We start from the raw sequence: 13726 nt of genomic DNA, 5'->3' as shown, positions 1-13726 counted from the left end.
GCATTTTGTGGGTAAAATTCACCTATTGCTGCCTTGGATCTCTTGTAAATATCTTGCTGTTGATCACTTAATTAAATTCCTTCCTGTCCAGACACCTTGTTCCTTTTGAAAAGAAACCACAGATAATAATGACATCCCATTAGGACTACCCAAAAAGTGAATTTTTTCAGTAATCAAAGTGATTACTGAAGTGGGTGAATTCATGGATGGGTTTTTTGTTTTCCCCAGGTAGAGCCACTGTGAGTCTTACCCATGTTCCATTTATGTTAAATATGTGTTTACAGAACAGAAGAATGGTGTGGGTATATTTTACCCCTTGTGATGGTCAGAGCAGTGTACACCAAACCATTAGATGGAACATTGTGTGTGCAAAAAGTCCCAGTTCAATACTTTTGCATAAATGCACATGTGTGGCTGTTCATTTGTCATACCAAGTGGGGGCACAGAAAATTGTTTCCTGTATCTCCCAGGCACAGCTACTGAGGTCCACGGCTGGCCATTATTATGGTAAAACAAATTTACAGTAGAAAAGTATGAGATAGTTTGTTGTAACCTAAATGTTATGTCCCATGGGCTATACTGTAAGTTTGAGGAGAATTCGGTCCCATCTTAGTGAGGCAGTATATAGCAGAACTTCTAGTTCAAGTTTTAGAGTAAAAACTAAGTAATGTGAGAGCACCCAGCTTGGCTGTTCTCTATTACCATAGATAAAATAACAATGAGGTCTTTGAGATCATGATAATATAAAATGAGATCTTGTCTATGATACTGTATGACCACAGCAGAGTTACACAATTGCTCTATATTTGGATTTTAGCAATATTGTTGTCTCCTACTGCAGTAGAAACATCCCTCATATAACATGGCAATCATACATAAATTAGTCCTAAAGCAAAAATAAAATGAAAATTTATTATAGCAAAGAAGCACAGTCTCTATAGGCAGAGTAGCTCAGGAGAGAACAGCTAAGCTGGCTACTCCACAGACAGCGCAGCCCAGGAAAGGGCAGAAAAAAGGCCTGACCCCTTAACACAGCAGCCAGAAACAAAGAATGTATTTCAGTTTTTCACTTTTTGGGGAGTCCTAATGTGAGTCATTATTATCTGTGGTTTCTTTTCAAAAGGAACAAGGTGTCTGGACAGGAAGGAATTTAATTACGTGCACGTATCCTATGCAATTTGCCTGTGAATCTTGCTTCCTTATCTCAGGGAGCAGAGCAGCTTCCACCTTTGATTAACCATTTTCTTTCCCCCTGCCTCCATCACTCAAACGTACAGCTCCCTGCTTGGACCCTGAGAAACCAAGCAAGCAGCTTACCTCTCTGGTAAGCGGCTGCAGTGTGGCAGACTGCGGCCCTTTCAGGGGGAGAACCACCAGTGTCTCCTGAGATCCCCACCATGTTGGAACTCAGGGAAACCAAGTAAGCAGCTCACCTCCCTGGTAGGCGGCTGTGGTGTGGGAGACTGTAGCCCTTCCAGGGGGAGAACCATCCATGTTGGAACTTAGGACCCTGGGAAACCAAGCAAGTAGCTCGCCTCCCTGGTAAGCGGTGGTGGTGTGGCAGACTATGGTCCCTCCAGGGTGAGAATCACCAGTGTCTCCTGAGATCCACACCATGCTGGAACTTTGGACGCTGGGAAACCAAGCAAGCAGCTCTCCTCCCTGCTAAGCAATAGTGAACCTACTGGTGCACAGCCTAGAGTCAAACATCCCATTTCCCCTACCCCTCTCTCCTGTCCCCCCATTAGCAAATGGGAATCAGATATCTGAGCATCTCTTGGGAGGTTGACCACAGCAAATAAGGGGATTTCCTTTTGCCATCTCTTTGAAGGCAAATACATTTATTACTGTTTTGCTTTATTCTGATACTGCTCTATTCAATATTCTGTTTTGATAAGTTCTATATTGTTCTTTATTTTACTTTATTTTGATATGATTGAAAGAACAACTATTGTAAAGATAACAAAATATACTGTGATACCAATTACTGTTAAAAAAAAAGGATTATCTGTATCTATTATTTCCACTTCCTCACCTATCAATTTCTTTTTGTGATGGTTCAACAGAAATTGGGATGTGTTATGTATATATACCAACTCTACACAGGGCATGTAAACATTATGTACTACAGACTTGTACAAAAAAAAAAAAAAAAAAACCAGAACACAATGGAAGGAATCAAGGGATGAGTGGGTGAGTAGAGAGGGGTGGGAAAGGGGGTGTAAAGGAAAGAAGATGTGCTATGTACACGTACCAACTCCACCCCAGGAATGTTAATATTAGGTACTACACATGTACTGCTCAGCTAAAGTTTAGAAAAGAAAGAAATTGCTATTCTCCTCCGTTCTCCTAGAAACATGCCAGGTGAAACCCCCCTTGCCACCGCAATCGTTAGGGATGAGTAGAGATGGTCCAAATGGGAGGAAGCTCAGGTCTGCCCTCTCGTGGCTGGAGGTGATATTTGTATAGGCTTGCGGCCAGAGCTGTCGCTGTTTTGCTGCCAAGAGGGAGGAAGCCAGCCAGCAAGTAAAATTGACATGTGAGAACAGAATCAAGACAGAACTAAGGAACCAGAAAGCTGCCTGCACTGCAGCTAAAATGTGGCTTACTCTTGTCTTTTAAATAACGTAAATCAAGTCTCCTTCATATATAGACCAGTTCAAAGTTTCTGCACTCTGTAACCAAGACATTGTTACTTCCTTTCCTTTCCTTTCCTTTCCTTTCCTTTCCTTTCCTTTCCTTTCCTTTCCTTTCCTTTCCTTTCCTTTCCTTTCCTTTCCTTTCCTCTTTCTTTCTTTCTTTTTTGGAAACAAGATCTCCCTATGCAGTTCAGGCTGGGCTTGAGCTCACTTTGTAACCCAGGCTGGTCTCAAACTTGCAAAATCCTCCTGCTTCAGTTACTACCTTTTCTAACTACATTCGGATCCTTCATTCTGCCATCACCACTGTCCTAAGAGTACCCAGTGGTTCGTGGAGAGAATATGGTGGAGAGTTTTCTTGCTCCTCCATGTCTGTCAGACCTTGAAGATTAGATTTGTGATGAACTATGCAAGTGTGTGCGAGTACAAGTGATAATCTGATGTACTGTTGCTGAAAATACCAATGTATGCAATTATTTTCATTTAAATACACCATATAATTAAAATAGATTTTTAAATGTTATAAAATTAATATATTTTTATGTAACATTTATATTTATGTATGTTTATTTTACTTTTATGGGATTACTATTTCTGATTATTTTTAACATATAGCTGTCTGATTTATGCATTTATTGAAAGCATAAATATATATGTTCATTCACCACCATGTGGGGAAAGGCCAGGGAGAGCTGTGAACTGCTGCCCTCTCTTTGCCTCTTCTCCCATACCAGGTTGGCTGGGTAGGCACTGGTGACTGTGGCCCATCTTGAACTCAAAACAAACTATAAAACTTCTTCCCAAAAAGATTTGGCTGAGTGGAGCAAACTTCCAAGGTATGGCATGAGCTGAGTTCCTTCAATACAAAGCAGCTGTGTGCTCTGCACAACAGTACATAGATCGCAACTCTAGTAACAGAAGTGGTTCCAGATGTGCTGGAGACAACTAACACAGCCACAGCTGGAGTCAGCCTAGCAACCGAGGGACAAGAGATTGCTTCTCAAACCCAGAATCCCAAGCAAATCAAGCAGCCCAGAGAGTGCGCTAGCTGCGATCAGCACTGGTAGACCAGAAACCAACTTGGTTTTCCTACAAGTGAAAAGTGAGTTGGCATAAACTAAAACCAAACTATAACCAGCCCAAAATGAACCCTGTGTTGAGAGTTTACATCTGATAAGTGAAAAGTTGTATTCGCAGTGCAGCTTTCTCTAACTGGGAGAAAAAATAGGCAAGTTCTCATTTCCAGACCAGGACTTAGACTTCTAAAAGCTGTATTCTTAGATTTCTAGGATGGAATGGTTAATGTAAAACTCAGGGCAAGCTTATGTTTGGGTTGTTTTTCCTCCCCCTTTCTCTCCAAGCTCTCCTTACTTCGGAGGCTTGAGGACATTGGTCTGTGCAACAGAAGCGGCCACTGTGAAAACTCCCCTTTTGGAACAGACAGACGCTTGAGGAATGTTTCCATTGGAAAAGTAAAGGAAAAAACAGAAAGCATAACTCTGTGGCACAGTGTGTCTTCATTAGCTTGGAGGAATGAAAACCTAAGTTTTTTTATTTTAAGAGATAAAACAATAAAAAAGTGATACAAAAATTTCAAAACAAAATAATAGGGGGTAACAATAATTAATAGATTGTATATTGCTATCTTCAAAGTAGTTGCTCGTATTACAAGATACAGGCATGAAAAATTGATCAAATAATATAGGCACAAACTTTTCAATGAACTAATAAAATTAGTAGTATAACTCAACTACCATATGTATATATCTTATATAAAATTTATATATTTCATTTTCCCTTCATTCTTTTTGCCTTTCCCCCATCCCAGTTTCTCTCTCTCTTTTTGAACAGTTTCTTCCCATTACACAATATCTATTGTAAATTTTGGATCTTATTTACTCTTTCAGCTTCTTATACTATGGAAACAATATGATGTTTACATATGTGAGTTTGATTTATTTCACTTATGAGTATGGCCTCAAGTTGCATCTCAAATTTATCCTTTTTTTACATGTGAGTAGCATTCTGTTGTGTAAAATACATCTTTTTTTTTCTTGGTCAATGGGCATTTGGGTTTCCATTAGGTTTCCAAGATCTGGCTGCTATAAACATAGGTGCACATATATTGCTATAGTATAAAGTTTTTAATTCTTTTGGGAAAATATCCTGGAGGGGAATAACTGGATCAAATGGAACCTCCAATCCAATATTTTTGAGGAATCTCCACACTGATTTCCACAGTGGTTGTACCAGTCAATACTCCCATCAGCAATAGGAGATGGTTCTTTTTTTCTACAGCCCCTCCAGCATTTGTTATTGGTTGATTTCATGATGTTAGCAATTCTGTCTGGGGTTAGCTGGAATCTCAGTGTTGTTTTAATTTGCATTTCTCAAATGATCAATTATGTCAAACATTTTTCAGAAATTTGTTTTCATATTTCTTCATCTGAGAACTGTGCATTCATCTCAGGTGCACATTTTTGAACTGGGTCTTTGAACATGGGAGGTATGATTTTTTTTCATTTCTTTATATGTTCAGATATAAGTCTTTTGTCTGAGGGACAGTTGGCTAAAATCTTTTTCTCACTCTGTGAGTTGTCTTTTTCACTCTGTTGGTGATTTCTTTTGATGTGCAAAAGTTTTTTTTAATAAGATGAGATCCCAGTTTTTGATTCTTTGAAATAGTTCTTGTGCAGTTTTGGATTTTTCATACCTATTACCTATGTTTTCAAGATTTATACCTACTTTCTGTTCCAGTAGATTTAGTGTTTCTGTTTTAATATTTAGATATTTATCCATTTTGACTTTAGTGCATGGTGATAGATATGAGTCTAGTTTTAGTCTTGGGCTTGTAGAGAGCCAGTTTCTCTTGCACCATTTATTAAAGATGCTATCTTCGTTACAGTGAATATGTCTGGCCCCTTTGCCAAAGATAAGGGTGTGTTTGTAGTTGTGTCTATATTTTCTATTCTGTTCCATTAATCCATGGGTCTGGTTTTTTTCTTTGTCAGTACCATGCTGATTTCATTACAGTATAATTTGCAGCATAATTTCAAGTCAGGGATTTTGCTCTTTCCTGCCTTGCCTTTGTTGCCCAGAATTGCTTTTGCTACTTTTTTGTTTCTTTTGTTTGCAAATGAATTTTAGGAATGTATTCTCTAGTTCTGTGAGGTATGCTAATGGTATTTTGATTGAGGTTACATTAAATCTGTGTAAGACTTTGGGAGTATGACCATTTTCACTATGTTGAAACTTCCTATCCATGAGCAATAAATATCTTTCCATTTTCTGAGATCCTCTTTAATCTCCTTTTCAGAGTACTGTAATTTTCAAAGTATACATCCTTTACTTCTTTTCTTATGTTGATTCTTAAGTATTTAATTTTTGAATACTGTTATGAAGGATATAGTTTCTCTAATTTCTCTCAGTAAGTTTGTTGTTTGCATACAGAAATGCTACAATTTTGAATGTTGGCTTTGTATACAGCTACACTGAATTTGCTTATTAACTTGAGTAGTATTTTGGTGTTTGGGGGGTCTTCTATGTAAAGTATCATAGTCTATGTGAAGTATCACAATTTAACTTTTCCCTTTCTTATCCTTATTTCTTTTATTTCTCTCTCTCTGTCTCTCTGTCTCTCTCTCTCTCTCTCTCTCTCTCTCTCTCTCTCTCTCTCTCTCTCTTTGTCTAATTTCTCCGGCTGTTTCCAGAACTATGATGAATAAGAGTGGTGATAGTGGACATACTAGTCTTGTTCCTGACTTTAAAGTGAAAGCTTTCAGTTTTTGTCATTTAGGTTGGATTGTTATAGGTGGCTTTTTTTCACATTGAGGTAAAGATCATCTATTCTGATTTTCTGTAAAATGTTATCATGAATGAGTGTTGGACTTTATCAAAAGTTTTTTCTGCATCTATCAAGATGGTTGTGTGATTTTTTTGTCTTTGGCACTATTGATGTGATGTTTCACATTCATTGATTTGTGCATGTTGAACCATCCCTGCATTCCTAAGATGAATTCCGCTTGATCTTCTTGATGATTTGCTGCATTCTATTTGCTAATATCTTATTGAGAATTTTTGCATCTAAGTTCATTATGGAGATTGGCCTGTAGTTCTCTTTTTTAAAATTTTGTTTGAAATGTAGTAAAATACAACAAAACAAGACAGAACAAAGCCGATCAAGACAATACAGTGGAGCCTCCCCACACCTGGCAGTGCTTGGCAGTCTCTGAAGTTCTGAGCAAGCAAGCAGGTGGGCGCCATCAGTTCCAGAGGCTGGGCGGTCTGTTGTAAGTGCCCCACGCACTTTCTCCCAAGTCCAACTAGCTTGGGACCCTCACTCAGCCTGAAGAAGGATCCTTGTGCCTTCTTGGTGTGCCAGACTAACGCAGCACATCTTGGGTGGGCCTGCAGCAGCCTCCCTGCACCCAGCAGTACTTGGTGGACTCTGGAGTTCTGAGCAGGCAACCGGGCAGGCAACATCGGTTCCAGAGGCTGGGCAGTCTGGCATAAGTGCCCCACTCACTTTCCCTCAAGTCCAGCTAGTTTGGGATCCCCCACTCAGCCCGAAGAGAGAACTTTGTGACTTCCCAGTGCACTGGACCAGTGTGGTGGGTCCTGGGCAGGCCTAGGGCAGCCTCCCTGCTCCCGGCTATGCTGGGGGGTCTCTGGAGTTCTGGGTGAGCAAGCACCATCAGTTCCAGGGACTGGGCTTGGGCCAGCCTGCCCCACCCCTAGAGACCCTCTCGCAATCCGGGGAGCTGGGTGGCCAGAGTCTCAGGAGCTGAGGGCACAGAAGATCTCCAACAGACCCTGGGGAAACCTTGGAATAACACTTGATATACTTGAAACACAGAAATATACAAAAATGACAAAACAAACGGCCAAATTACAATCTCAAACCTCCAGCCCAGCCAAAGAAACCTTAGGAGCGATGTACATAGCAGAAAATATGTGCTATACACCTGAAATATCAGACATAATAGCAACTGAAATAAAGAAGCAACTCCAAGAAGCTTTAAAGGAATTCAAACTAGAAATAATCTCCCAGGTAAAGGAAGAAATGATAAAAGAAATGAAGGAGATGCTGAACATATCTAAAGAAGACACAGTTAAAAAATTGGAGGAACTAAACAAAAAAATAGAGTCCCTGGATGAGCAATATAAGAAACAAACAAAATACATAAAGCAGATGCACAGAGATATACAGGAAATCAAAAATTCCATTGAAAGCTGAAAAAACCACCTCAATGAGAGTGAAGATAGAATTTCAGACCTCAAAGACAAGATTGCAGCTAGTGGAAAGGAAAGATCTTTTAAAAATAACAAAGAACCAGGAAATAACAATTCAATAACTGCAAGATGAAGCAAAGAAAAACAACATAAGATTGATAGGTATTAATGAAAAAGAAGGGGATAACATAAAGGATGTCAAGAGGATGTTTAAAGGAGAAGTAATAGCTGAAAATTTCCCAAACATGAGATCAGAAACCAACATCAGGATCAGTGAAGCATATAGAACTCCAAATAGTCATAACCAAAATAAAACCTCACCTAGACATATAATAATCACCATCCCAGAAATCCAAAATGAGAATAGACTACTAAAAGCTGTCAGAGAGAAAAGACAGATCACTTATAAAGGAAAACCTATCAGAATCACAGCAGACTTCTCAGCACAAACAATAAAGTCAAGAAGAGCATGGAGTGAAGTATTGCAGATCCTAAAGGAAAACGATTTCCAATCTAGACTGATGTACCCTGAAAAACTTTCCTTCAAAATCAATGGAGAAATAAGATACTTCCATGACAAAGAGCAGCTGAAAAGCTTCATGATCACCAAGCCAACCCTGCAAAGAATATTGAAAGACAGTTTAGATACACTTAGGAAAAAACCACTAAGCAAAGCAGACAATTAAACAGAACAGAAAGATAAAGATGCAACAGCAGAAAGATAACATGTCAACGATAAACCAAAATATAACAGTTATAACCATTAATGTAAATGGTCTCAATGCACCAATTAAAAGAAACAGACTGGCAGAATGGATCCAGAAACAAAATCCAACCATATGCTGTCTTCAAGAAACTCATCTAACCCAAAAGACTGAAAGTCAAAGGATGGAAAACAATACTTCACACAACAGGAACCCCCCCCCCAAAAAAAAAAGCGGGAGTAGCTATTTTGTTTGCAGACAATGTGAATTTTAAGCCAATAATGATCAGAAGAGATAAAGAAGGTCAGTACATACTGGTTAGGGGAAAACTTCAAGAGGAAGACATAACTATTTTAAATATATATGCACCAAATTCCAGAGCACCCAGTTATATAAAACAAGTATTAACAGAAATGAAAAACCAAATTATCGGTAACAATTATAACAGGAGAACTTAACACACATTGACACCAAGGGACAGATCAACCAGACAGAAAATCAGCAAAGAAATAAAAGAACTGAATCACACCTTTGAACAAATGGACTTGATAGACATATACAGAGTGTTCCATCCAACAACATCAGAATACATATTCTTCTCAGCAGTACAGGGGTCATTTTCTAAAATAGACCATATATTAGCTCACAGAATGTATTTGCAAAAAAGCTGAAATTATCTCTTGCATATTATCAGATCATAATGCTATGAAATTAGAAATTAATGATAAAAGAACCTGCAAAAATCCCACAAACACATGGAAACTAAATAACACACTCTTGAGTAATCCGTAGGTCTCAGGAAATTAAACAATACCTACAAGCAAACAAAAATGCAAATACAACTTTGAAATCCATCCTCAGAGCAAAATTTGTTGTGCTGAGTTCCTACATCAGGAAAACAGAACAAATACAAATAAAAACCTGATGTTACACCTCAAACATTTAGAAAAAGAAGAAATAAAATTGATAAGCCCCTAGACAACCTTATTTTAAAAAGGAAAGAAAAAGCTCAAATTCATGCAATAAGGAATCAAAAAGGCAAAATCACTACAGACCCTATAGAAATACAGAAGATCATCAACACTTATTTTGAAAACCTCTACTCTCAAAGGTTTGATAACACAGAAGAAATAGACAGATTCCTAGAAGCAGATGAAGTACCAAAGGTAGGTCAAGAAGATTTAAAACTGCTGAGTAACCCAATTTCTATTAATGAAATTGAAAATGTAATTAAGTCCTTACCTACAAAGAAGAGCCCAGGCCCAGACGGATTTACTGCAGAATTCTCCAAGAAATACAAAGAAGAATTAATGCCAACACTCCTCAAACTCTTCAATGAAATTGAAAGGGAAGCAATCCTTCCTAAGTCATTCCTGGAAGCAAATATTACTCTAGTACCAAAACCTGAGAAAGACCCAACTAAAAAAGAGAACTACAGACCAATCTCCCTAGTGAACACAGATGTAAAATTTCTCAATAAAATATTGGCAAATAGGATGCAGCAAATCATCAAGAAGATTATACACCATGACCAAGTGAGATTCATCCCAGGCATGCAGGGATGGTTCAACATACATAAATCAATAAATGTAATCCACCAAATTAATAAAGCCAAAAGTAAAAATCACATAATCGTTTCTATAGATGCAGAAAAAGCTTTTGATAAGGTCCAACATTCATTTATGATAAGAATTTTACAGAAAATTGGAATAGATGGTCTTTACCTCAGTATAATAAAGGCCATCTACAAGAAACCAACAGCCAGTATCATATTAAATGGCCAAATATTGAAGGCCTTTACTTTAAAATCAGGTACAAGACAAGAATGTCCCTTATCACTGCTCCTATTTAATATAGTACTGGAAATACTAGCCAGAGCAATTAGACAAGAGAGAGAGAAATAAAAGGGGTAAAGATAGGAAAAGAAGAAGTTAAATTATCAGTGTTTGCAGATGACATGATACTCTACATAAAAGGCCCCCTAAACTCCACTGAAAAACTCATAGATATAATAAATAAATTCAGTAATGTAGCTGGATACAGAATCAGTACTCAAAAATCAATAGCATTCCTATACACTAACAACACAATCACAGAGAGAGATATACGAGAAGCCTTCACCCTTCACACTAGCAACCAAAAAAATGAAATATTTAGGAATTACTGTCATGAAAGAAGTGAAAGACCTATACAGGGAAAACCATAATACACTGAAAAAAGAATTTGAAGGTGATCTCAGAAAATGGAAAGACATTCCTTTCTCATGGATAGGAAGAATAAATATTGTGAAAATGGCCATTCTCCCAAAACTGTTATACATATTCAATGCAATCCCAATAAAAATACCATTGACATACCTCATTGATCTCAAGAAATCACTCCAAAAATTCATCTGGAGTGAGAAGAGACCTAGAATAGCAAAGACAGTTCTAAGCAGCAAAGGCAAGGCAGGAGGCATCACAATCCCTCACTTGAAGTTATACTACAAAGCAACTGTCATAAAATCAGCATGGTACTGGAATCAAAACAGAGCCGAAGGTCAATGGAATAGATTAGAAGATACAGCCACAACTACAAACACACTCAAACACCTTATCTTTGATAAAGGGGCCAAACATGTTCACTGGAGGAAGGACAGTGTCTTTAATAAATGGTGTTGGAAAAACTGGCTCTCCCTATGCTGAAAACTAAAACTAGACTCATGCCTATCACCATGTACTAAGTTAAAATCTAAATGAATCAAGGATCTGAATATTAAAACACTAAATAAACACTAAATCTATTGTAAGACAAATTGGGTAAATCCTTGAAGACAGGTAGAGAATTCATGAACAGGAATCAAACTGCACGGGAAATACTTCTCAGAATCAGTAACTGGGATCACCTCTTATTAAAAGGTTTCTGCATGTCAATAGAAATCTCCATAATAGTGAAAAGAAAACCCACAAACTGGGAAAAAATCTTAGTGAACTCTCCCTCAGATAAAGGACTTTTGTCTAAAACATATAAATAATTTAAAAAATCAGACCCCCAAAATTCAAAGATCAAATCCAAAAATGGGAATCTGAGATGAATACGCACTTCTCAGATGAAGAAATACAATTGGCAATAAATACATGAAAAAATGTTCATCATCATTACTTATTAGAGAAATGCAAATCAAAACCACACTGAGATTTCATCTGACTCCTGAAAGAATGGCCAGGATCAAGGAAACCAACAACAACAAATGCTGGAGAGGCTGTGGGGAAAAAGGAACTCTCCTACACTGTTGGTGAGAGTGTAGCCTGGTACAACCATTGTAGAGGTCAGTCTGGAGATTTCTCAAAAACCTTGGATTGGAAATCCCATTTGTTCCAGCTATTCCACGTCTAGGCATATTCCCAGAAGAACTGAAAACATCATACCACAGTGATATATGTGTGCCCATGTTTATAGCAGCACAATTTGTAATAGCCAGATATTGGAAACAACCTAAGTGTCCATCAACTGAGGAATGGATAAAAAAAGTTGTGGTATTTTTATACAATGGAGTACTACTCAGCTATAAAGAAGGATCACATTGAGATATTTATAAATAAATGGGCACAGCTTGAGACCATACTCAAAAGTGAAATAAATCAAACTCACATGTATGAATACTGAATAGTTTCCCTAGTATAAGAAATGATACAAATACATAAAAGTATGTGGTAATCATCATTCCCCATTAAATGGTTTTGAAGCCTTATAAAGTTTTCACTCACTAATTGGAATGGTTTTATTCTGGGCTATTTGATATTATTGTCTGCAATGATATGAACAGCTATTTTGAAGAAAACAAGACACCATAACAGCTTTTGCTGATTTAGTATCATCTTATTTTGAAGTTCCACCAAACTGTAGTTCTTCTGTCTCCATTGGTTTTATCATGTTGTATCTTATTGGATTTTATTATATATGATAGTATAAACAAAAATTTTTATAGGCAAAGAGATAATATAGAAACCATTGTTTGTTTTCTGTTAGCTGTTTCCAAATACCTTGTAATACTTTCATCCTCTTGAATGGGTTCACACTGTCTTGATATGTTTGATGCTATAGTATACAAAGTTATACTCAAATATTTCAAGGAAAGGGACACTATAGTAATTACTATTAAGTTGGGTTATCTTGTGGTGAAACACTATGTTGCTTAAATTATTCTGTTCTGACATGTATTGTTATGCTATTACATCCTCTTTTATCTCAATCTCCTCCTTTTTAAAAAATTTATTTTATTTTATTATTTTTTTTTAATTAAGGGAAATTTTTTTTAAATTAGAAGGATGTATTATAGTAACATTTTTATTTCCTATTAACTTGATTTGAAGCCCTGTATTGCTCTCACCATCTTGTTTTGAGTGATTTTACTCTATTCTGTTCTGTTTGATATTATAAATTTTGAGGGTATAGGCAACTACTTTGAAGGCAATAAGATTCACTATGATGCCCACACTGGTTTGACTATTATCTTTTTTTGAAGTTCAGTAATGTCTCCAATGTTTAGGTTTTATTGGTTTTGTTCTGTACTGTTTTGTTCAATTTTATTATACCGGATGATATAGGCAATTGTTTTTAAGGTAGCAAGGGGCATTATGGTAACCATTGTTGATTACCTTGTATTCTGTTTTTACATCATGTACTATGTCCATCCTTTGTTTTGACCTACTCTGCTTTGTTTTGTCACATTTGGTTTTATTCTCTTCCAAAAAAAGTAGTAAGAACTGTGGAAGTAATAAAACCCAAAATGTGTAAATGTTATTGTAAAAAAGAGAGGAAAAGAATGTGCTCTAAAGGACACAAATGAAAGTGTGTTTAGATGTGTAACATAGATGACCATATTACTAAGTTTTTGTTGGATCATTGAACACAACTGTTTGCAGTTTCACTGTTTGAATGCCCACTTTGTATGCTTAATTTTGTAACTTGATCAACTATTTCTAAGGTGACAATATGTAATTTATTAACTAGTGATTTCTTACTGATTTTTTTGACATTGTATATTACTTGTACCCTTTTACTGTTTTGTTTTGTTTGTGTTTTTTTTCTCTTTAAATAAAAAAAAGACAATGCTGTGAAATTGGTACAGCACTTCAGAACAGGATACTAGGATAACAATAATAGGTACCA

This window comes from Cavia porcellus, unplaced genomic scaffold (genome assembly GCF_034190915.1).
Source record: "Cavia porcellus strain 051 isolate PalLab524CR breed Dunkin Hartley unplaced genomic scaffold, mCavPor4.1 scaffold_9, whole genome shotgun sequence".
NCBI lineage: Eukaryota > Metazoa > Chordata > Mammalia > Rodentia > Caviidae > Cavia > Cavia porcellus.
The sequence above is the reverse complement of the archived record's forward strand: the minus strand, read 5'-3'. Positions refer to the sequence as shown.